We start from the raw sequence: 24063 nt of genomic DNA, 5'->3' as shown, positions 1-24063 counted from the left end.
TCACAGCTGGGATCCCATAACAAATGCAGCTCTGCTATCTTGGCTTCCACATTACTGCACCAAAGCAGGGCTCAGAAAATGCCCAGCAGACACATTGGCTGGGGCTGAGTGAGAAAAGATAACAAATCTTAAGGAAACATGTTGCCTATTATTCCCCATAATGAAAGCTGCCAGAGTGTACACTGAGCAGGCCCCCGGCTGATACTGGCACACAAAGGATCTTAATGCATCCCACACAAGGATGTCACTGGCAATCTGCAGCAACAAAAGAGATGGGAGCCTTGGAAGGTAGGCCTGGTTTCTTGATACTATATATTCTAGGGAGGACAAGTAACAGGCACACAGTTTGCTTTCCCAAGCCCCAAAGGCACTCAAAGGCAGCCTGCTGACTGCAATTAGGATGCCCCAGTTTTTAAAAGCCGACCCTCTCAGCAGGGAGTTGGGCCCCAACATGGGTGACATCGTTTGGACATGGTTCAGATTTACCCCGGAGGCAGACTCATTGAAGGAGATGACAAGAAGGAAAACCCTAATGACTGAAAACTCACAGGCCCCTCAAAGGCTCTCGACTGGTGTGTCCCAGACTGATTTCATACTTTGTAGGAAGAAAAACGGTCTCTTTTCTAGTCCCATATAGCCTTGGCCCACCCAGGAGGTCACCTTCAGATGGTTCCCGGACAATCTAATTTTCTTTCATCTCTTTCCCTAAGGGCTTTCTCTGAATGATGCCCTTGATGTAGGGCAAATCCGAAGTTTGGGTAGTTAATCCCCAGGACTGAGCCTCACCAGATGAGAAGGGCGGGTGAATGCCCCAGCTTCCTCGCCTCTGATGGAACAAGCCTACGGTATGTTCTGCATCTCCCACCAAATTCACAGCAGAACCGAACCCTAGGTGCCATGGTGATAAGCTACTCCTGTTTACATCCACTCTTGGCTTTCCTCCTTTCCCTTTCTCTCCTCTCCATTCCCTTACCTTGATTCCTGAGATTTCATCCCAGATGAACTACTTGCACCCAAATCCTTGTCTCGGGCATGTCTGTCTGAAGAAACGAAATGAGGGCAACATGGCCAGGAGATTTCATTGTCTCCATTCAGTACTCCTATTTACAGATCTTGGCAGGTTCCCCACTGCCTATGGAGTGAGCAGAAAAATCCCAGGGTTGACCTACAAGGTTCTTCTTAGCATGGCCCTCGTCTTTCTTTTCATCTCATCTATAACTTTTCATTCTCCACTACATACCATTGTCCAGATACTTTATAATGCCATTATTTTAAGTCTTAATAAATGAACTTCATTCAACCTGAGTTAATCACATAGCAGATGTTTATTATTTCCTAAGCCTTCTTTAAATGACTTTTGATTCTACAAAGCCTTTCACACTTCCAATAACAAAGTGGCAGGCTTCTCCCTCTCTGGGACCCCATAGCTTTTGTGGGTACCTCTGTTAAGGCATTTACAACTTCACCACCAGTCCTCGAGTGACTTCAGGTTAGAGGATTTTTTTCTTATCTTTCTATTATCAATTCCTAACTCAGTGCCTGAAACTTAATAGCTGTCCAATAAAGGTATATTGTTTGGATGCCCAAATTAATAAAGGGATGAAATATCCATGAACCTGTTACCTTCCTCTCCAATTCTACATGAGGATAAAAAATATAATTCTTCTTCCCAGTTATCTGGAAAGTTGATAAATTTTCTCATGCATAAGTAAAAAATATATATTATAGTTTACAAGACTGGCTGCTTTATTTGAAATTTTGGTCTATGTCAGCCTTTTATTGCAAACATTTCAGAGGGCAGTATACTGCCTGCTGGTGAAGCTCACAAAGAGGGGTGATGTCAAAGGCAGTGAACACTGGAAATGGGATGTGGTGAAAAAGTGGGAGATTTAGAACCCCAGAACCTAAATTTAGGTTCCGGTTTTGCCAGGTGGTTCAGTTAAGTAAATAAACTATCTGCTTCTGTGACTATTAAAAATGACAATAATGTTTCATTTGCTGCTTTTTTTGAGGCTTTTAATGAAATTTAAATGCAAATTCACTGTAAAGTGTAAAGCAAATATAGACGTACAAACACAAACATATATACATATTTATTAATTTATTCATTTATACTCATTAGACCCCTTTGTAAAATTCTTTCGTTTTCACATCAAATGCTATATGTAAAATAGGCCTTTAGGAGTCAAAATGAACATCACAAAATACAACCTAGAGAGACTGGTGTTGATATGGAGCCAAAAATTAGGGTAGAATTTTGCCTTCGAGCTAAATCCGAAATAAGTGAGAACCTATCGCAGTTTTAAAGACCTCAGGAGATATAAATGCTTCCATTGCTCAGATATCTTCACAATTTGAAATGGGAAATTTAGGACCTGTATACATAAATATAGAGAGAATAACATAAGCATATGGATTTTTCAAAATATGCAGAGAAGAAACTGCTGTTATCAAGACAGCACAAACATCATTTTTTTGTTCTTATAAAAGTAGATTCCAGGAATGATATTTGATATCGTCTTCATTCTTACAGAATAATTCAAGTGGTTTCCCAGGGTGTTGCAAAATGTAATGCTTCTGGTTGTGATTATTTCCAGGAAAAAGAATTGTCCCTGCAAGAAAATACGCCAGCAGTGCTTGCTATTCAGCATGTAGGATTATGCAATCCCATCCACTGACCAGAGCGGGTGTTTGTCTATGCATTCAGCAGCTAGGATTTTTGGGGTCTTATGTGTCATATGTCTCCCCAAGACCTACTGACAATGGAATAGGACAAATGGGAAGGCTCTGGGAGTGATGGGTACAGGAAAGAGAGTAGTCACAAGTACCAGGAAGAAGTCCAGTCCCTCAAACAACCCAACTGCAAGGGGTATAATGACAAACTGGCACCCAGCAAGCCTTTATTATGAGTTAGGGACTGGAGGCTGACTGAGGGAATAAGAATCCACAACAAATGGTAGTCAGGAATCCAGCTAGCTGGTAGCGATCAGGGGAAATCTGTAACTGGGTAAAAATGATGCCGGCATGAGGCAAAAGCCCAGAGCCAGAACTTTAGTTCCTGGCAACTGGATTGAAAAGAATAAAGCAAGATCCCTGTTTTAAAGATGTGAGACCCCAAACAAATTCCCTAAATAAAAAGCCAGGCATAAGGAACAAAAAAGTAGTCTTATAACCAAATATGAATTATAATATGGACCATGTCTTAGAAATAGGGTATAACTGGGGCCACCCAAGAAGAAATTGAGGCTGAGTCCTAGAGAATGCTGCCTTAACTTAGGAAAATCCTTTAGGACTGGAGCCAGGCCAAGTCTGTATGCAGTCATTCTGGTTTGGAGAAAGAGTGGACCGCAAGACCTAGGAAGGAGGCAGGGATTTGCACTGTGGATGACTGCAGTATGAAAATAACAGTTGCTCATCAATGGTTAGAGAATCGTCATAGTGTATAAGTCATTAGGGGTGCCTCACTGATCAATACTTTAGAATCACTTTTCTTGGGAAATCAGACCTCCAGTGAACTACTTAAGCATTTTTTTCTCTAGAGTTTTGGGATTAGATTTCTATCAAGGTCTTGCCTTGAAGGCTAAAGTGATGACTTATTAAAGTTTCATGGTAGAAATTATCTTTTCCCAAATCCATCTACATTCCAGCTGGCAAATAACACTAGCTGTCTCAAAACCAAACATCTGGAGGAAGGCTAGAATTGGCCATTTCCCTGCTTCTTATGTCTGAAACCTTTCTTAGATAGTAGGTTAGGAAACACATTTTTGGCTGGACAAGATCAATGTGTTTTTTTTTAACCCCTGAATCCCTGAAGTACTATAAATTAGACCAAATAAGATATAGAAGGCACAAAAGATATTGTTGCTCTAATTTATTTAATGATTATAGATCTAAGACCAATGAAGTTGTAGAAATATTGCTAATCAACTGTAAGTCCTGATCCTATAAAGATCAAGCTGATAATTCATTTATTTGTGGGTTGGTTAGTTGGTTAATTGGATGGCTCAGTTGTCTATAGACTGATCTGAATGGACCGGTTGCCTAGACATTATGTAGATCCGGGAACTGGAAAGAAGAACTGAACTTAGCATGCTCACATTTAATCTTGATTTTCATTCCTTAAGACTTCCTTTTCAAGGTTTTGCAGAAGGCACTGATGCAAGAAAACCATCAGTTTGAGTCTCATCAGAGTTTATTAACTCTGAAAACATGAACAATCTATTTATACTGTCTGGTCCTTGGTCTCTGAATCTGTAAAATGTAGATAGCATAACTACTGCTAGTTTTGCTGTGAGGATTACAATAGATAACATATGCAAAGATAAGCCAAACAGTAGGTACTTATTACATGATAGTCATTATTTTTTATTACCATTATTATTAAGCTATAAAGCAGGGATCAGACTGGCACCATACCCCACCATCGACAGACATTGCCTGAAATAACATGGCTTTACAGTGCCCAGTCTGTAATAATTAGTGAAAGAAGTTAGGAGGATGGTTGACATCAGTGAGAGTAAATGTTTTTTTGGGATACATCTGGAACTCAGCTGTGGGAAAAGCCCATTCCCTTCCTCCCTCTTAAGGACACCCACATAAATATCAGATGAGGATCAGCACGGTGTCTTCTATCCCAGTTCTCACATGGCACCAAATCTTTGCTAGAGGTTTCCTGCTGAAGTTCCCAAGTCCATTTCCCTGTTTCCTGCTGGGAAAATATATCTGATACTAACCCTCACTGTCTGAAATTTCTTTTTGTATTCCAGCCACTCTCAAAGTTGGTATTTGAAAAGCTAGAGGATTAACAGCTGCTTATTTCCTCTTAGATTATTTGCTTGCAATTAATGTAGTGATCTAGTATGATGATTTTATGAGAAATCAAAATCACCCATATTGCATTTTATGTTCATAACTACTATGGAAATATTTCAGCTAACAAAACATAAATACAATATAGAAATGTATTACACCATTTTTGTTTGACCCTTTTCACCATACTTTTTTTAATAGATCAAATATCTATTTTATGTCTATGAGGAAAGAGATTAGACTGGTAGACTAGATCATCCATGAACATCCAGATATAGGAGACAGCTTAGCAGAGTGGTTATGAGCATTGGTTCTGGCATTCGATAGGTTGGATTCAAACTTGACTTTACTAGTAAGGAGTTCGGTGACCATGAGTGACTTCCTTTTTTCTGTGCCTTTGTTTCTATACCTGTAAAGGAGAGTAATAATAATAATAATAATAATAGGACCTCAAAACATTTAGGGAAAATAATTGAGATATATTAAGTACTCATTTTATGCTATCATTGTGATGGTAACATTAACATATGATAATGTAATTCATAATAATATGGTTTTTTTGTCATTCTATCAGAAATTTAGTGTTCTGTTTGATGTGATACATGTCCCGACTAGGAAATATTCTTGTCATATTAGCCAGGATCCCATAGTTATGGAATATGGACAGAAAGAATTTAGCACACTTTTTTTTTTTTTTTTTGCATGGCAGACACTGGGAATTGAATCCAGGTCTCTGGCATGGCAGGTAAGAACTCTGCCTGCTGAGCCACCGTGGCCCACCCTAGCATACTTTTTATCTCAATTATTCTAGGTAACTTTTCATTTCACCATTTATTCAAATGTTTAGTGCACCTACCCTTGTGAGATGCTATCCTAAGTGCTGAAGGATTGCAATGATGAATTGCAAATAGCAACTCCCCTTAAGGCACTTGCAGATGGAAGTGTAAACTATAAGGGTATAAAAATAACTAAATAGCAAAGCCATAAATGGTTAAATGTCTTAGAAACAAAGTTAAATCTCAAAGTAGGATAAAGAAATGATTAAATCTGATACACTATAGTATTTGACTTTTTTCTTTCCATTGTAGTGATATTTATTTTCAGTCTCTAGTATCTTAGAGCAGCTAGAAATAAAAACCTAAAATGGTGGAATTATACCCATACGAAACTCTGAAATCTGTTCTATAACTAACTGTTACAATGTGCTTTGATATTTGTTGCCTTATATATATATATATACATGCATATATGCTATTTTTCACAAAAAAAGAGAAAAAGGAGAAGGAGTATAATAGAAAAGATAGGATTTAACAAATGAATATAACTGCTGAAGCAATATATTGATATTTCTTTTGGCCTCCACTGTCTTGGAGCAGCTAGAAGAAAAAAACGAAAAATCGTGGAACTTGTAACCCATACCAAACTTTAAAACCTGTTGTACTACTTGTTAAAAGGTACTTGGAAATTTATTGCTTTTTTGTATATATGTTATTTTTCACAATAACAAAAAAGTTTAATTTTTAAAAAATTTATCTTGTTAAAAAAAGAACAAGGAAGCGAGTTACACAGCAATGTGGAGTGTCTGCAAGATCTCTATGAGCACTGAGAAAATATTAAGTAGAAAAAAAAGGTGCAGGAATGTATTTAATATACTACTGTTTGTATTTTTAAAAGGGAGGAAAATATGTGAATATCCCTGGGCAAATTCAGAAATGTCCCATGTCATGTCAAATGCTTCCTGGAAAGGCCACTGACTGCCAGGAAAAGGAAGCTTTTCTGTATAATCATTTTGTTTCTTTTGATACATAATGAAGCATTAAAAACAAATAGACAAAACCTTGTCAAAGAATAAGAAATACATAACCAAAAACCAACAAAAACAAACCCTGCACCAGGAGGGCAGTAAGCTTCTGTTAGGTGAGTGGCCATGAAGCGTCCCAGACCCTCCTGCAGACGCTGGCAGGGTCAGGGCGCAGTTCACCCGGAGCCCAGCAGGGGCGCCCGCGCCTCAGCACTCAGCCCATCCAGCCCAAGGGGATGCAAGGGGAAGACCCCTCTCGTGAACGCGGTAGGGGCTTACACATTTGACCAAGGCCTGCTCGCCAAAAGCTAGAAGTCAACTGGCATAGAACACAAACAAACAAAACAGTGAACAACTCTATGCTTGCTCCAAATAACCCTCAAGCAAAAGGCAAAAAATAGAAAAATAGTGTAAGTTTCTGGAAAACAACTCGATACTGGCAGAATGCCCAACGCATAAAGGATCTGTGCGAGTTTAGATGGGGTAAGGAGATTATCATGTAAAAAGATTAAAAGTATTCTGAATAAGCTTTTTAAAGGACCAAGGAAACTCAGGTCTTTACGAAGTCCTGTAATGTGCGTAGGCTTTGACCAAAGGAGAATGTATTTCTTTTCCCAGCAGGTGGGGGGTTCAAATGCTGCTGTTGCACCCCCAGCGACAGACAGGCATACCCCCTGCCCCCAACATGCCCGACCCGGGAGCTCATCAGGCACGCACCCTGCCCCATAGAGGATGGAGGGCCGCTGGAGGACCCTCGTGGTCACGTCTGCCATCTCGTCTTTGACCGTGATTCCAAGCTCACGGGCATACGGATCTGTATTAAAATCTGCACTTCGCATCAATTTGCTAATCTCTTCTTGCGGATCGGGCGCACACCTGGCAGTCGCTCGGATCATGGTTGAGGTTTGATTGTCAGTTTCTTTACCTATCTCCATCCTGCCACTATGTTACAGAGAAAGTCGGACGAACTGATGGAAGCCAAACCACACTTCTCGGCCTCCTCCAAGCGGGTTTGAGCAGCCCCCGGATGCGGTAAAGAAGGAGTGGCCCACGCCGCTCTTCAAGAAGCGGGTGGACCTCATGGATGGCCGATGCCTCATGACCACGTCCAGGGCCTGTGTCGTTCCCAAGGGGGTTCCGGGCAGCTGCCCCGAAAGTGCCTAGTGCAGCGCCCGTGGGCTCACACAGGACGCCCACTTGATGGACACCTTGAAGGTGTGGTCCTTGCCTTCCCTGGGCAGCGGGACCTCAGGCTCCACCCTATCCCTCCCAGTTAGAATGGGCATAGCTGTATAAAGATTCTTCCTTCCATCAAACACTGCTTTCCGATTCCCAAAGACCAGTGTTTTAAAGTGCTGGGCCGTATGTTCCACGATTCCCCTGCTGACTCTTCTTGGGCACTTCTCTGGCTTGATATCCAATTCGTAACGCTAGATGTCAATTTTTGGAATGTCCGTTTCAAAGAAATTGGCCTACAATTTGATTATTCTCCCAGAGGTCCCAAAGTTGGGTCTAGGTGGAGGCTTGAAGGGCTATCCTCGGATGGGGGCTTCCGAGTACCCGGTGGCGCCGCCGAGGGGCTCTGGGACCGAGGGCCGGCCGCGGGCACCACGGGCGGGACTCTGCTAGCCGCGAGCTAGCCGCGGGCCACACCACCCGCCCCGAGCGCCGCTGCGCCCACCTTTCCCCTTGAGTACTTGACTTGAACGCTTCTCTTCAAAAAATTAACTTCTGAAAAAGTTTCTTTTATTGTCAGTACCTGGGTACTATAGATATGGGCCCTCGAAGTGCAGAAATTATTGGAACACGCTTGCCCTTTGAGAACTAGTCAGTAAATCAACAATTTTCCTGGAGCAGAAGTAAGATAAGTTGGTCTAAAATAATGTAGAAGCAGAGCTAAAAAATAGGGTAAGTGAATCAGGAGAATCATAGGAAAGGGAGGCAAAAACTTGCTGGGACAACACACACACTGTAACAGGAAGAGAAATCCTTAGCCTTTGCTTGGATTTTGAGTTTTTCTGATCTTCATGATAAAACCACTCCAAATCTGGAAATGAGAGTTATTGGGGTTATGACAGTGACCTTAACTAAAGACATAGTATAGCAAATCTATCCCATTGCCAAGAACATCACTATTGTGAGATGCACTCTTAGAAATCTGAAATGTCAAACTCCCTACATCTGATTCTTGTTCATGAAATGACCTTCTGATTAAGATTTGGCTTCCCATGTACTTCTGCCTACAGAGAATCAAGGAGCTGATTACATAGACTTTGAGTATAATTAGTTCACATAAAACTATGCAGTAGCTTCTGATTATGATTGGGCTTCCTATTTATCTTGAGTCCATGAAGAAAATAAATTGATGATGTGAACTTGATTGTTTCTGATTGGGCAACAAAGATATCTTACAGTAAATTTAAAAAATTAAATAGTCTTTATCTAGCAATCTCATGATCTGGGACCATTTTAATCTAGCCCAACAAAGGGATCTGCTCTTAATGTGATGATAAAATTTGATATCTGAGCTAGAGACCCTGAGATCCTGAGACATGGTATTTTCAATAGAGAATATATTTCTACCTTGTGGAAATGACAAACCATCTTTTGTGATTGTGATAAGAACAAAATGATATTGGTTATGAGAAATTTCTTTTATCTCCACCTTTAGCTCAGTTTCACCTGATTCAAGAATTTATTAGCCATCCCCAAAACACTGGATAGTAGTCACTTTATGTGTGGTATATTTGTTAAAATCCTATAATAAATTGACCCATCATTACAGTGGCTTAAATAAAATAAAAATGTGTTTCCCTCATATGTAACAGCCCAAAATTAGCTGGTTGGTCAAGCATGGATCCATTGCCCTAATTCACAAGGTCATCCAAGGTTCCAGGCTTGGGCAGTGGCTTTGCCATCCTAAAAATGTGTCTTCCATTTTGAGATTCAAGGAGACTGGTACAAGTGTGACCATTTCCAGTAAGTGGGAAGGGGACAGAGAGAAAATTTAGGGTAGGTAATCAAGTAGTGGCGTGACATTAAGCTAAATTTACCTAAGGTTCAGATCTCACTTTGAAACAATGAAAAGAAGTATGCCTACATCACAAGATTTGGGGGAAGATTAAATAAGTTAGCATATATATAGACTTTAGCAACGATACCTATATCGAATATAGTAAGAACTACATGAGTCATTATTATTAACTTCAGTTCATTGTTTTGAAGTGGGGTTAATAATAATAGTTAACTCATGCATTTATAGTAAGATTTGAATCAGAGAAATCACTGACTGAACTTCAAAAGTTAATATAGATGTTAGTATTTGTTACTGTTATTTTATATTTGTAAAAGCAGTACTATCACATCTATATATGATATAGGTTTATGTATTAGGCTAAAGTGACTATTGTCCACATATTTACAATACTTTAAATGTCTTTAAGTTAGGGTTTCACCACGGGTAAATTTTTTTCTCTTTCTTTGAACTTTTCCCTGTTTTGCAACATGCTAATCTCTTCTTCTCAACTCTTCTCTCCCCTCTCTTCTCTTCCTCCCCCACCTCCCTCCCTCCTTCCTTCCCTCCCCTCCCCTCAGTCTCTATCTCTTTCTCACACACACACACACACACACACACACACACACACACACACACGTACACTGTTGCTCTGTGACAGAGGTGGAATAGGTATCAGAATTTTTCCATATTTAGGAATAAAGTAGAGATGGGCATAATTTTAAAGTCTGCCCATGGCAACAAATATAATTGTAATCAGGAAAACAACTCTGAAAAACTCTAAAGGTTTTAGTATCTTTCCAAACTGGCATTTGATACCATTTTACTTTTTTATTTATTATTAATTCAATACATATTTACTGACCTTCTACAATGAGCCAATATTTGTACTCAGCACTCATGATTCAATGGTGGGGAAATATCTGGCAGCGTTCTTGCTCTATTGAAGTTCATAGTCTAATGGGAATACAGACATCAATTAGGGAAAAAAACATATAAAGGTAAAATACGAATGTTAAATGTAACCCTAAGGAGACCTTGTAGTGGGGTATCAGACATAGACTGGGGGTTCCCAATAAAGTGACAATTGAGCAGAAATCTTAAAGGAGTTCTTGATTGTTTGTTTAGAAAAAAATGCAGGAGAGAAATGGAAAAGAGTACTCCACATGATGGTCTTGTGGTCAACTAATATTTTGCATATATTTTCCAGATTATTGATTATGCTTGTCTATACATAAGTACACAATACAATATATATAACCTGATCTTTTCACTCAACTTACACTGGATATTTTTCTATGTCAGCAAATAAAAAATCAAAACAATGATGTAAATGCTTTTATTTTATTGAAATGATTGAGGGCAGGAATAATTTAATTTAATTCCTTGGCTCAATAATTATATTTGAAAATTCAAAAAAGTAAGGAAGTAGTTCTGAAAATTGTCTCTCTTTATTTGAGAAAAGCAGGAAATTCTTGAAAATTTTAGGAAGGACATGTTTTAAGGCTCATGTATATTCTATTAAACTACAAAGAACTATGCTTCAACTTGATAAGAAGTTAAAGTAGCCATTTCCTATTTTCTGAATGGGCAGTTAGATAAACAACCTTACGAAATAGATAACATCTACAAATATAGGCTCTTGGCTTCTTCATCTATAAACTTAGGCCTATACAAAACGTTTCCTCGAGTCTCTTTTAGATCTAAAATCTAAAATTGCATGATTTCATATGTTTTCAAAAATCATGCAAAAACTTTTATATGTGAAGGACAACAAAGGGTAAGTTAATTTTTATCAATAAATGTAAAACGTAAGTGTTCAGTCATTATCAATAACTGATCACCACATAAAACACATATTTCCCAAATCATCCATTCTTTATGACCTGTTCTCACATCTTAGACTCCAACAGCAACAATACCTAGTAGTAGAACTTGTAAGTGTTCAGTAATTAAATGCTAGCAATAGAAATAAAATAATTTTCTCACACAAAATATGATAAATATACGTGTGTATTTTAGTTGGCTAAAATTGCCAGAATACAACACACCAGAGATGGGTTGGCTTTTATAAAGGGAAATTATTTAGTTATAAATTTACAGTTCTTTGGAGGAAAGGCAGCTGGATTTCCTTTGGCTTTTTCTGCCACATGGGAAGCTACACGGCAATGTCTGCTGGCCTTCCCTCCGGACATCTGGGTATAGATGGCTTTCCCTGGGGCGTTTCCTGTCTGCATCTCCAAACGTCTGGGTCTGTGTCAGCTCTGAGTTTTGAGGTGAATTGTGTTGGACTGTGCTGAGCTGCACCAGGCACTCTTCTGATCTCTCTCTCTTTTATGCATCCAGCTAATTAAATTAAATGCCACTCGTGGCTGACTGCCACTCCACTTAGCTGACGCAGATGAAATCAGCCATAGATGAATTTCACATGCTGGTGATTTAAGTCCACAACAACAGAACAACAGGATACCATCATCTGGCCAAGTTGACACCTGAACCTAACTACTAGAACATCACAAATGTAAATATAAAATTAATGACATAATTTAAATGAATTATATGTTAAGAGAAACTAGCACCCACAAAGATAATTCCCAGGACAGTGGCAGAATTCAGAAGAAGGTAGATTATCTTGAGTAGGCAAACAACATTTTGTGGAAGACAAGTTGCATATGCTGCCTCAGTTGAATTCCACAAGTCTATGAAGAATGCATTATTATTATTTATTTTAAAGACATGGAAGCTCCCATTCTGAAAGAGTATTCTGCCAATCATCTCCTTTCCATGTAAGGTTTTCATTTTCTCCTCCATAAAAATTTGTTTTTAAAAGGAATAAAAATTTATAACAAAATCTAAATGTCTGCAACCAGAAGAACAATGAACAGATCTGTTTTTATCAGAATTAGCACCTTGACCTAAAACTTGAAGATCCATTAATAAAATCTCAATATCACCATTCCAGAAGACCAAAAGGCCATCTAGAGGACATGTTGGTGTCCTTTAAGTCATACTCATATGTCAGCTGCCCACTGTACGGTCTACTGAGTTGTACAAAAACATGCAAGAGCCATCAAGAATACCCAAACCATCTCACTCAAGGTTAACCCTCATTGCCTGGTTAAATCTGGAATGATAACTGAAGAGAACCTTCCAAGGATGATATACTTGACTAAAGGTTAACTAAGCACTTGGTGGACAGAAGGAGCTCCAAACTTTGACATTCATGTAGACCTCTGTGGACGCCAAGGTAACAAATGATAGATAGAAGATACATAGATACAGATTGATAAATTGATAGAGATATTTATAAATGTATTTTTAGCTAAATAAATTTAATTCTATTGTCTGATTTGGTTTTCACTGGTTAGCCTTCATCACGACATCAGTCGCAGCAGAATCACCATTACCATCATCATCAGCATCTTCAATATGCCATAACTTCGTAGGGCACTGAGTCATTTATAAAGTATTTTCATTTTTATTGTCTTGCCCCTCACCCCCACTCCCTAGAATTACTTGAGATAGATCAGTCAATATTTCCATTTTCCAGGGAAGGAAACTTATTCATGGTAGGTGAAATGGATCATCTTAGGTTACATAGATGAGCAAACGGATTGCAAAGTCAGCCCTCAAATACAAGTCTTGTGACTCCAAATTCCATATGTTGTCTGTGATGCCACCCCACATGCTTTTAAAATTATCTTCCATAAACTGTTTGTCTTCTTAATTTAACTGCTTTCTTAAAGCTTCATGATGAGTATAATTGTTGCAAGGTCATTCATACATTTGCAAGCAATTTTAACTTCTCCTGGGAGGCTTTGAATGTAACTGAATATGTATTTATAACTATTTTTGTTGTCAGTTGTCATCTTCTAAACCACAACTGTGTCCATCTCTTATTAAGCCTTTGATTAAATTTTACCACCATGCATTTATTTTAATGTGACATCCCCAAAGTTCTCCGTATGTTCTCTTGAATCAGAAAAGACCTTCTGTGACAATTAATCCAAATTCTTTGTTCTTCAGTGAATCTTTAGCAACTTATATGAGGTCACACATGGTCTAACTGAGAGCTATTTTATGCTTTTACAAGACAACTGTCCTATGTAACCCATTGTTATCCTCTCTGAAGTCCAACTCACTTGAGAGCAAATCATAGCTCCATAGTCTTTTTGTGAGCTTTGTCAGTATGTTTCTCTATAAAATGGGAATTGTGGTAGGGGACAGTCTGAGCATGACTTGTACCTTTCCCCAGGGCTCAAAAATAAACCCTGGCATGGTGCAATGGTGGCGTAGTGGCAGCGCAGTAGCAGAATTCTCACCCGCCATGCTGGAGACCCAGGTTCGTTTCCCGGAGTTTACCCATGTCAAACAAAGCAAAACAAAAAATCCCTGGGCATGGAATCAGATGTGTTAGCCTGGTTCCTAGGACAGGATGATAAATTCATGCTGACTTTCTTCTCAGGTATAAAGCTCATCTTGTACTAGATTGTGGCCTACCTGCTCATTCCTTCCTCTTTTGCCCCAGCACATGTCAACATTCACTGGAGAATGCCTGGAGAGATATGTGTGTTTTCTGGCACCTGGCTCATCCTGCTGTTATATCTGTTCCTGGGGGAAGAGTAGGTCCCTTCACCTACAGCACAAGAGATGGGTACACATAGATATCGCCCTGCTTTAGCCATGGCTCGAGACCTTCTGGCCAGGGGCCGCCAATACCATGAGTGTAGCTGACCTGGCTTTTTCTCTTCTCTGTGTATTCTATCCAGTGCCTGTGTGAGTCATGTCTTTTTCTGGTGACTCCAACACTTGTCTTGGAGCAGACTGACATCTGTGTGGTAGGCTTCCTCCCCTAGAGGTGGTGGCAGGTGTCATATCCCGAACAGGAGAAAATATTGGATTGTGAAGACTTACTGTGAGAATGCATGAAAACAATTAGTACAATATCATGCCTTTAGGAAACTGTCAGTTAATAAACAAACAACCACAACAATAATACAATTATTAATAACAAGCTTAGTTTCTGTCTTCAGAATGAATTGAACTCTGTCTCTTCCTAGAGCTTCCTTATTTGATTCTTAATTCTGTCCTTGGAGAGACATAAAGACACTCAACCAATGTCTTAGCGGGTGACCTAAAATCATACCAATAGGTACTAATAATCATGATTTGTTTTAGTCTTTATTAACTTTGCCTTATAAGCTAAGTTCCATTTTATTCATTTTTTAACATCTGAGGAGAGTCTGGCTCAGAAGTTATGATCATGATAAGAAGAGAAGAAGCAAAGGTATGAAGCCAGGATGGCCTAGTTGTCCCCTTCTCAATATGTTTTTTATCTACAAGATTAAATTGAAGTCCTCTTTTATGGAACTGAATGCAAAGATATGAGATTTAACACATTATTCCCATTAATCAGTAAATCTTGAGCACAAAGAATTAATTGTAGAATTTTAGGCTCCAAGGAGGATCAATGAGGTACTCTTATTTTATATGGCATGATTTTCGGGAACTTTTAACTCATACCAAAAGAAGGTACTGTCCAATACTTTTACACATATGCTTGACACCACTTGCCAAGTTTCACATCTTGGAATGGGTTCAGATGGTGTTAACAAAACTGGATTAAACAGAGAGTTTGGGTTTTAAGGCTTTCACCAAGCAGACTGACCAGCTAAAGTTCATGAATTATAATCTTTTACAGACCCAGGATTTGAAGGTGGCCCTGTATATCCCCGTTTACAGTTTCTAATAGCCCCCAAATTAGATAGTCAAGACGAACAAAGGCAGCTAAGGCTGGATGTTGCAGCACATTTGTTTTCAATGTTATTTCAAGTACAATATTTCTTTGCTTAGTTTTTTTTTTAACCCAGGTATAATAGGTCACAGAGTTCTATGGTAGAAGAATTTTCAATCAGGGAATATATTACCTGAGAGCATGATGATTTAAAAATTATGAACAATGTGTACCTTTGCCAGGTAGCCCAGTAAGAGTAAAGAAGAGCATCCCATGGTTCAAATCTTCCCATAACAAAAGACAATTATGTAACTCTCCCCCTCCTCCTTGGCACAGGCAGTTGCTGATTACCTTTTCAGGATAACAATACCAAGAATTCACAAAGCAGACAAATCTGCTGGAAGCCCTGAGTATGAGGATCACTTTCAGCATGAAACACACAAGGGAAGAATGTTCTGGCACCATCACCACATGTGGTCACAATAACCACAGAGGGTGAAATCTGCACCACCACCCCCAATTTTTTTCATTATGCAAAATAAAATTCTGTGCTGAAAGGTTGTGTGGCTTCCATAAACAATTGCATTATTTGAAAAATAACAGAGCTGCATGCTTATGATTTTATGTTAAATTTTGGCTTGCGGCTTCTCTCATTTTGAAGAATTCCGAGTCTTTCCCTCACATTTAATTATTTAGTAAGTTGAAGAGTACCAAAGAAAGGTTATTTTGTCCCACTGAGAAAATCTCAATACTCTATAGTGTATATTAGCTACAGTTTTTAATAGAAAAATAGAAACACATTTATAGTTCTCTCCAATATACCTCTCAAATACCCAGAATAGCCAGAATTAAACCTACAGAATGGCAACAAATTTTTTTTAATAGAATGTATATTCTAGGGGGAGACACCAAAATAAATAAGAAAAGCTATGAGATACTTTCAAAGAGTTTTAAGCTATGAGGAAAATAAAATAATGCAAGGTGATACAGAGTGACTGTGGTAGCTTGGAATTACGTATCCCAGAAGAAACATGTTCTTAATCTTAGTCTATGTGGCTTGGAATTATGTATCCCAGAAGAAACTCCAATTTTCCTTGGGCCAGGAGTCCGGGCATGAGCCAAATGGTCCCTGTGCTCATTGTCTCACCAGACTGAAATCAGGATGACAGCTGGCGCTTCAATCTCATCTGCAGCTCGATATCCTCTTCCAAAATTACTCATGCTGATGACAGGATTGGGTCTTCACTCTTGTAGGTTTAAGGTCCCTCTTAGATGGCTGGGCTTTGCCTGTAGATAATCTCAGAATCGTGAGGCCACTCTCAGGACCTGCCATGTGCCTTCCTGTGCCAGGCTCTGTCACAAGATGGCAATTTGCGTCTTCTTCAACATCAACAGAAGAAGCCCTTTGCATTCATTCATTCATTCAGTCAGTCATTCAGGTGCATGGGCTGGGAAATGTCCCTTTGCTTTTATTTAATTTTTGTTTTTTAACTTTTTTCAAATTTTTTATTTCAGGAATTTATCTATTATTAAATTTATTTATTTATTTGGCATGGGTAGGCACCGGGAATCGAAGCCAGATCTCCGGCATGGCAGGCGAGAACTCTACCACTGAGCCACTGTGGCCCGCCCAACATTAAATTTATTTTAACTAATATTACTTTTGCTTTTTTTTTTTTGCATGGCAGGCACCAGGAATCAAACCGAGGTCTCCGTATGGCAGGTGAGAACTCTGCCACTGAGCCACCATCGCACTGCCTATTACCTTTGCTTTTAAATGGCTCCCTGAGTTCTACCAGAATAATCTTCCTTTTGATTAATTTATAGTCAAGGATGCTTTCATCTCCACATTGTACCACATCACATAACATAATCATGAAAGCACTAACCCATCATATTTACCACCCCCAGTCAAAGGAAGGGTGTTCTCCACGGGGTGGAACACTGGGGGCTACCTGAGAGCTTTGATAACACAGTGGTATGCCCACACCCTTAACTGGGGCAGCCAGGGAAGAGTTCTTAGAGAAGCACTATTTGAGTTGGAACCTGAATGTTGATGAGATCCAACCATAGAAAAATCTTGGAACAAATATCCCAGCAGAAGAAACAACTCATGCAAAGGCTCTGAGGCAGGAGCTAACTTTGTAGGTATAAGAAACAGAAGGTCCAGGAGACAGGCCTGTGGGAGCCAATGGTAGAAGGGCAAGATAAGAAGTTGGAAAGGCAGGGGCTGGATCATGGATGGTCTTGCAGGCCTTAAAGACTTTGAATTTTAAGATGACAAATAATAGGGCTGCATTACAGGAGCCATGTGGGATCTGAACTCAGAGTTCAATGGGAAGTAACAGGATGGTTGAAGTAGTGAAGTGGCGTGACCTATTTCCTCATAAACGTTCAAAAGCCTTCATGTTGCTTTTTATAATTATTTTTATGTTTTAACTCTTGACCCAATAAAAAAATGCTTGCTCCTATCTTTGCTTGCTGCCTGATTTTCTCTAGGAGAATAAGTAAGATAGATAAAACAAAATGACCATACTTTCAGAATTTAATTTCAAATTAAACCACTTTAAAGGATAATTTTTTCAAAGTTTTCACATGAATTTTCTTCCATGATTGAACTTTCTAAAGAGGGAAAGAAAGAATAAAACATATTGATCTATTATTTCCAAGATACTTTATGCTTTCTCTCTTGTTTAAATAATTGAAATATCAAGAAAACCAGAAAGAACAATTGCTTTAGGGAAAAAGAATCAGGATGTATTAGATTTTGACTATATTATATATCGATGTTACTTGTCTAATTTTCTAATCCTTATTTAATCATAGCTAACCTATTATTAACCTGTAATGTGAGCATTATCATCCCCACAATTTATTTCCTAGTTCTCAATATCACAGAGCTCATAAGCGGCATTGTCAGAATTTGAATACATATCCATTTAATTCCAACTTCTCTGCTGGTCCCTACACTACCACCTCACTCCCGACATTAGTGAACTTAAGCCAATATTCTCTCCAGTGAAAGTGTTAAATATATGCAGTTATTGCTTCTAACCTAGCTGTACTAAAGCATTTTTAAAGTTAAAATGAATTAGATAATATATATTAAATCATAACGGTGTAGATTTTCCAATATCCTTCTTTCATTTTTTTGACTGAAAAAGAATCCTTACAGTATTTTTTATATTCCCTTGACACTACAGATACTATAATTTCTACAAATATTCTTGATCTGTGCTCTGCCTTTGATAGTTTAGGATGTGATACCAAAGGTAAAAAGTATGCATTGGCCACCACAGTATGTTAGAGTACCTCAGGCAGACTGGAGAATCAAACGGAAGATTAAGTGTCAAGAAACCAGAGTCAAACAGTTAAACATCTCTTGCAATGTGAAACTCTCTTCTGTTTGTTTGTTTTTTTTTTAAGCTTCATGAGCCTTCTCTTTAGACAACTTCAACTACCATCTAGACCATTTCCTTAGCACCCTTCTTTGGCAAACCTGCCAATAAAATCACTGTTCATTCACTCTGGTTTCACCGAGAAAAACTTTTCATTTCATTGCCTTAAGAATGATTTTACTCCCAGCTTGCCTCTGTCATTCAAGCAATCCTTGTTATTTGGAATAAATGAGAAAACAGCAAGCCTTGCCGTCAGACATTTACAAATGTGCTTAAGAAGCTAAATAAATATTAGCTTCCATTTCTATTTACTTAATATAAATATTTTATGATAGCTCTGTCACTCTATTGTGAACCAACAAGGGAAGAAAGAGAACCACCATAACAAAAAACCCAACAAACCTGCACTTAATACCCACTTTCTTTTTGATTCAGATTTCCCACTTGTAAGAAGAGATATTGATGTTTTTGAACAATATGGAAATTGTTTCATGGGCTTAAGTAAGAAGTTCAGCTAAAAGGCATAAAAATATATGCTAAGTTTATTAAAAATCTATAAAGAGTAAGCAAACAATATCCTAAGTACTATATACATTTTGTCTCTTGTAAGACTCACAACTATCCCGTAAGCTAAGACTTATTATTTGCATCTAACAGATAAAGGACAAGAGAAACACAGGCTCAACGAGATCCACCTAAGTGAATAAATAGCAGTACTGAAATTTGAATTCAAGTCTTCCTGACTCTAAAATTCCTAATTAGGTATGTAGCCTTGGCATGTTGCACTGAACCCCAAATTTCTAGGCTGAAAAGTGAAGGGGGTATCCAGTCAGGAAATTCTCAAATATTTATGGAGCCAGTATGTTCTGGACATGTGCTATAGATACAGGAATAAGTTAAAAACAGAAAACAATTTTCAGCCTAGTGGGGTGACATATTAAAATAATCATACTGAAAAAAATGATTAAAACTGATTTTAAATACCCTGGAAAACAGAAACCTGGGTCAATGATTGTACATAAGGAAAGTTGGGAGTAGGGGTTGTCCATGAACCCTTTCCTGAGAAACTCTGCTTTGAGCTCACAATAAGAGACAGTTAACCAGACAAAGGGGGAGAGGGTGGACGGGGTTTGGTTGGGAAATCCTGACAAAGGATTAGGGAGTTTTTTTGGCAACAGGGGACATGATGTGTTCAAGGTCCTGAGCGATGACTCCGGAACTGGACGGCAGGGGTGGGGGTGCTGGGGCTCCCAGGACCAACTCTTCTTAACCCAAGTGGTCATCCTGTAGTTTAAAGTCAAAGAGAGGCAAGGGCAGGGCAGAGGGCTCTGTAAATTAAAAAGCACCATGTCAATGTGATGGCTTATGAGGTTTTTGCCTGTTTCTTATCAAAAAATAAAAATGGTAATGCTTTTCCCAAAACTGTTCATAAAGCCTTAGTGTAGAATGGACTCCTTTCATGGCATGAAATTGGGGTTTATGAAGTAGCTTCTGTTTCACCATTCACAGAGCTGGAGACAATTCTCAGCAGAAGTGAGGTCAACTCCTGAGATGAAAGTGTTCTTCAAAGCATTCAGATATACAGCCTCTGGGTGTTTCTAAAGATGTTGCCTTCAGACTGACAATATATATCCATGGTTTAATGAATCATCCTGTTCAGATTTCAAATGTGTGCTTATTGGCTGAAGAAGAGAGAGCTGGGGAAACCCAAGCTGTCTCAAAGACCAGAGTGCAGAGAAATTTCCCCAATTTCTCAGGGCAAGTCTGAGGCAGAACAAAGCAAAGCCCCTTGTGGAAGGTCTTGCACACATCCGTCTCCTCTGCTTTCCAATCAGGCCTGGACTACACCCTCTTCCTAGAGCAGGTGATGGGGCTGAGCGCCAATCTCCTGCTATCAGGACTATTATCTTTTCCTCAGGACACTTGGGAAAAACTGACTGTCCCCTTCTAACGAGCATGCAAAGGCTATTAGGGTCTCTGGCTTGACCACCCTGGTGGCTTAGGAGTCCACTGTCATGTCTGGCTTGAAATGCCCAATGTTGCCCATGAAGACTGTGACTCTGGGTTAACCCGGCAGTGTGGGGCATGGGGTCTTGCACCCTGAGGGGCTACTGCACTAGCCCTGCAGCGAGGGTGCCCTGGGGCGCCAGGTGAGCAATTTCACACTCAGAGACTCGGGATTCAGATCTGGGAGCTGATAATTCCCTTCCGGCCATAAAAACACATTCTTTATTTAGATAATTTAACTTGAGTTCTAACTGGGAGTTAAACATGCTAGTTATATGATAACAAATACCATAAGCATCTTTACCCTTTAGTAATGAACACACAATTCCTAAATAAACTCCATGTATTGTTGGTACTACTCAGGACAGCCTGGTTTCTGAGGATGAGGACTTGGGAAGCAAAAACAAAAATGAACAGGGCAAAAGTTAGGAAGCTGGGCTCTAGAACTCTGCTGTTGACCAGCTGTGTGCATCTTAGCCACTGGTACTTAATCTCAATGGGACAGAGTTTTCTCCTGTCCTCCCATAGGACCATATAAAAATGAGAATCAAAACGTGTTTCAGTAGCACTTGATATTTTTAAAAAACTCTCCCTCCTTCATAGACCACTGATCTAATGAGGTGCAGGGAAGTTGGGATTTCTCCCAGGTAACAGAGTCCTACAAGCTCTGATGTGGCCAAACTATACCATCGCCTAGGGCCGGGTGCTAGGACCCTGCAACAAAAAGCACCAGACAGGTGTTGAGGATGCTTACTAGGGAACATGAAGTTGTTCGATTTGCCCATGAAAAGTGAAGGAGTGCACTTGGGGGGTATGCTGATTTGAAACTGTTGTGTACCCCAGAAAAGCCATGTTCTTTAATCTTGATTCAATATTGTTGAGTGGGATCTTTTTGATTAAGTTATTTCCATAGAGATGTGACCCACCCAATTGTTGATGGGAGCTTTTGATTAGGTGGTTCCCATGGAGTGGTGTCTCCATCCATTCAAGGTGAGTCGCTTCCTGGAGCTTTTTAAGGGGCAACCATTTTGGAAAAAACTTCAGAACTAACACAAAGTCACCTTTGGAGATGCAGAAGGAAAATGCCCCCGGAGAAGCCTTTTGAAAGGAGAAGCCAGGAGAGAAAGCTAGCAGATGTGCCTTCCCAGCTGACAGAGAAACCCCAAATGTCATTGACCCTTTCTTAAGTCAAGGTATCTTTCCTCAGATGCCTTAGTTTGGACATTCTTACCCCCTTAGAACTGTAAACTTGTAACATAATAAATTCCCTTTATAAAAACCATTCCATTTCTGCTATATTGCATTCTGGCAGCTTTAACAAACCAGAACAGGGAGCAATGTAGTGAGAACATCCTGATACAGGGGGCAGTATGGTGAGAACCATCCTGATACCTGTTGTTTTCCTGGGCACCGCCTCTGCAGCTCTGCTCCTTCTTTCCCTCTTCTCAGACCTCCCATTCTACTGCTCTTCCTGGACCCATAAGCCACCTCATCTATGTTACCATCTTCTCACTTCTCCCCCTTGCCCCACCTTTTATTACTGCTACTTCCAAACCCCTTATTAGAAGGTGGTATTTAGGGGTAAGGGGCTACAGTCATTGTAAGCTTGATCAGAACACAGGCTTGGTCCCCAGGCCATTATCCCTACTCAGTGCGCAGCGCTCCAATTGAGAAATGTGAAGAAAAAAAAAAAGGCCATTATCAAGATCACTGGTGCTGAAATGAAGTTTCTGGAATTAAGGGTTACATAATATAATATTAAAACCCTCATATATCACAGTCATAGAAGAATCATAATCGGAGATGGAGGAGGAGGCAGAAATTGCAAGGTTTTGTTGATGAATCTCATGAATTTCCAATTCTGCTTTTTGACAGGTTAGTCCATCTCCATTCACCCACTCAACTCATCCATTCACTCATCCATTCATTCAACAGTCCCCCATGGAACATATATAGCGTGTCTACAAATGTGCTGGGGGGGCGGGGGTGGATTAAGGTGAAAGATACCCCTGCTAGCATACATTGTTTTTCAGAGTTGGCATGTACGATCAATCCTTTTGTCATCATCCCTGCTCCAGTATCACTGCAGAAATATTCATAAAAAGATCACTGTGCTTCTCTACAGTGTATGCGGAGTCTACTAGATGTCAACTTCAGCTACATGAATATTAATAATATTTATCCTCAAGAAAGGGATAACTTCTCTTATACTCAGTGTTCTAGTTGGCTTTGGGTACCAGTTTCTGATATTTCTAGCTCTCTTCAATTTGGAAGATTTGCAAAGGCTTTTAAAGAAGAGCTGCATGAGTATTTAAGGCAAGATTTTTCTAGCAGCTGTAGAAATTTCTAGCAGCTTTTCAGGTAGGCATTTCTTCAGTGAGATTTATGGGGCACAAACTCTGTGCCAGTCAATCTGTTAGGCATTGCAGATTTGGAGACAATAAGAAATACCTATTTCCCTCAATCTAGTGGAAATACATATGAAAATAAGTACCAATCACAGTAGAGTATTAATAGAAGAATGTAAAAAACTGTAAGAGAATCCAGAGGAGGAAATTATTGATTCTGCCTGGAGTATATTAAAATATGTTAAAAGAGGAGGGGCATTTGAGCTGGATCTTGAAGGGTAAGTGAAGTGTAGTCAGCTGAGAAAATGAAAGCAGATTTTCAAGGGAAAGGAGGAACAGGGGAGGGAAATGCATTGAGATTTGAGAACATATCACACAGAGCCAGGCTGGTAAAGTAGGTTTGGTTCAGCTTGTGAGAGAATTTGAAATGCCAGGCTAATTTGAAAGATCAAATAACATGCCTGACTTGTTTACTAACTTTTTTTTTTCCACCTTGTACATTTTCTCGGCTACCTAAATATCCAGAAGCCAAGGAGATACTAGTGTCTGCCACCAAATGAGCCATTTATCAACATGGGAAATCTTTCATATTCTTTTTGAATATGAAGGAAGGGATGGAAAGGGGAGGGGAGGGGAGGGAGGGGACAGAGGGAAGAAGGAAGTTATGAAGGGAGGTAGGGAAGGGAAAAAGGAAGGAGGGAAGGAAGAAAGAAGATAGAAATTATAGCTGAAGGAAAAGAAGGAGAGAAAGTAATCTAAAGGAAACTAAACTAAGGAAGAGAAAGGGAACTAAAAAGAAAGAAATCATTTGGGTCTACTGCTAACAAGAGTTAGGAAAGCTGATTTCTTAAGATAAACTGAAGTAAAACAAAATATGCTCCATATGTTGAAACTGTATACTCAGTTTGGGATAAACAAAAACATGTTTGGTGAATAGCTGCCATAATTAAAAA

The 24063-nt window shown here is 39.3% G+C and overlaps 1 long non-coding RNA gene across 1 annotated transcript in view; it reads right to left on the bottom strand.

The window, feature by feature from the left end:
- Window positions 1-4343: 4343 nt before the first annotated feature.
- The window catches only part of LOC143686482 (uncharacterized), a 182304-nt gene continuing 162584 nt past the window's right edge, over window positions 4344-24063 (bottom strand). Inside the window, exons 5-6 of the long non-coding RNA XR_013177185.1 lie at window positions 10489-10580; window positions 4344-5218 (exon numbers count right to left, since the gene is read on the bottom strand). This is a non-coding gene — a long non-coding RNA (uncharacterized LOC143686482). The remainder of the gene's footprint in view (window positions 5219-10488; window positions 10581-24063) is intronic.

The sequence above is a fragment of the Tamandua tetradactyla genome, chromosome 6 (genome assembly GCF_023851605.1).
Source record: "Tamandua tetradactyla isolate mTamTet1 chromosome 6, mTamTet1.pri, whole genome shotgun sequence".
Lineage (NCBI taxonomy): Eukaryota > Metazoa > Chordata > Mammalia > Pilosa > Myrmecophagidae > Tamandua > Tamandua tetradactyla.
This window is presented reverse-complemented; position numbering and strand designations above follow the sequence as displayed.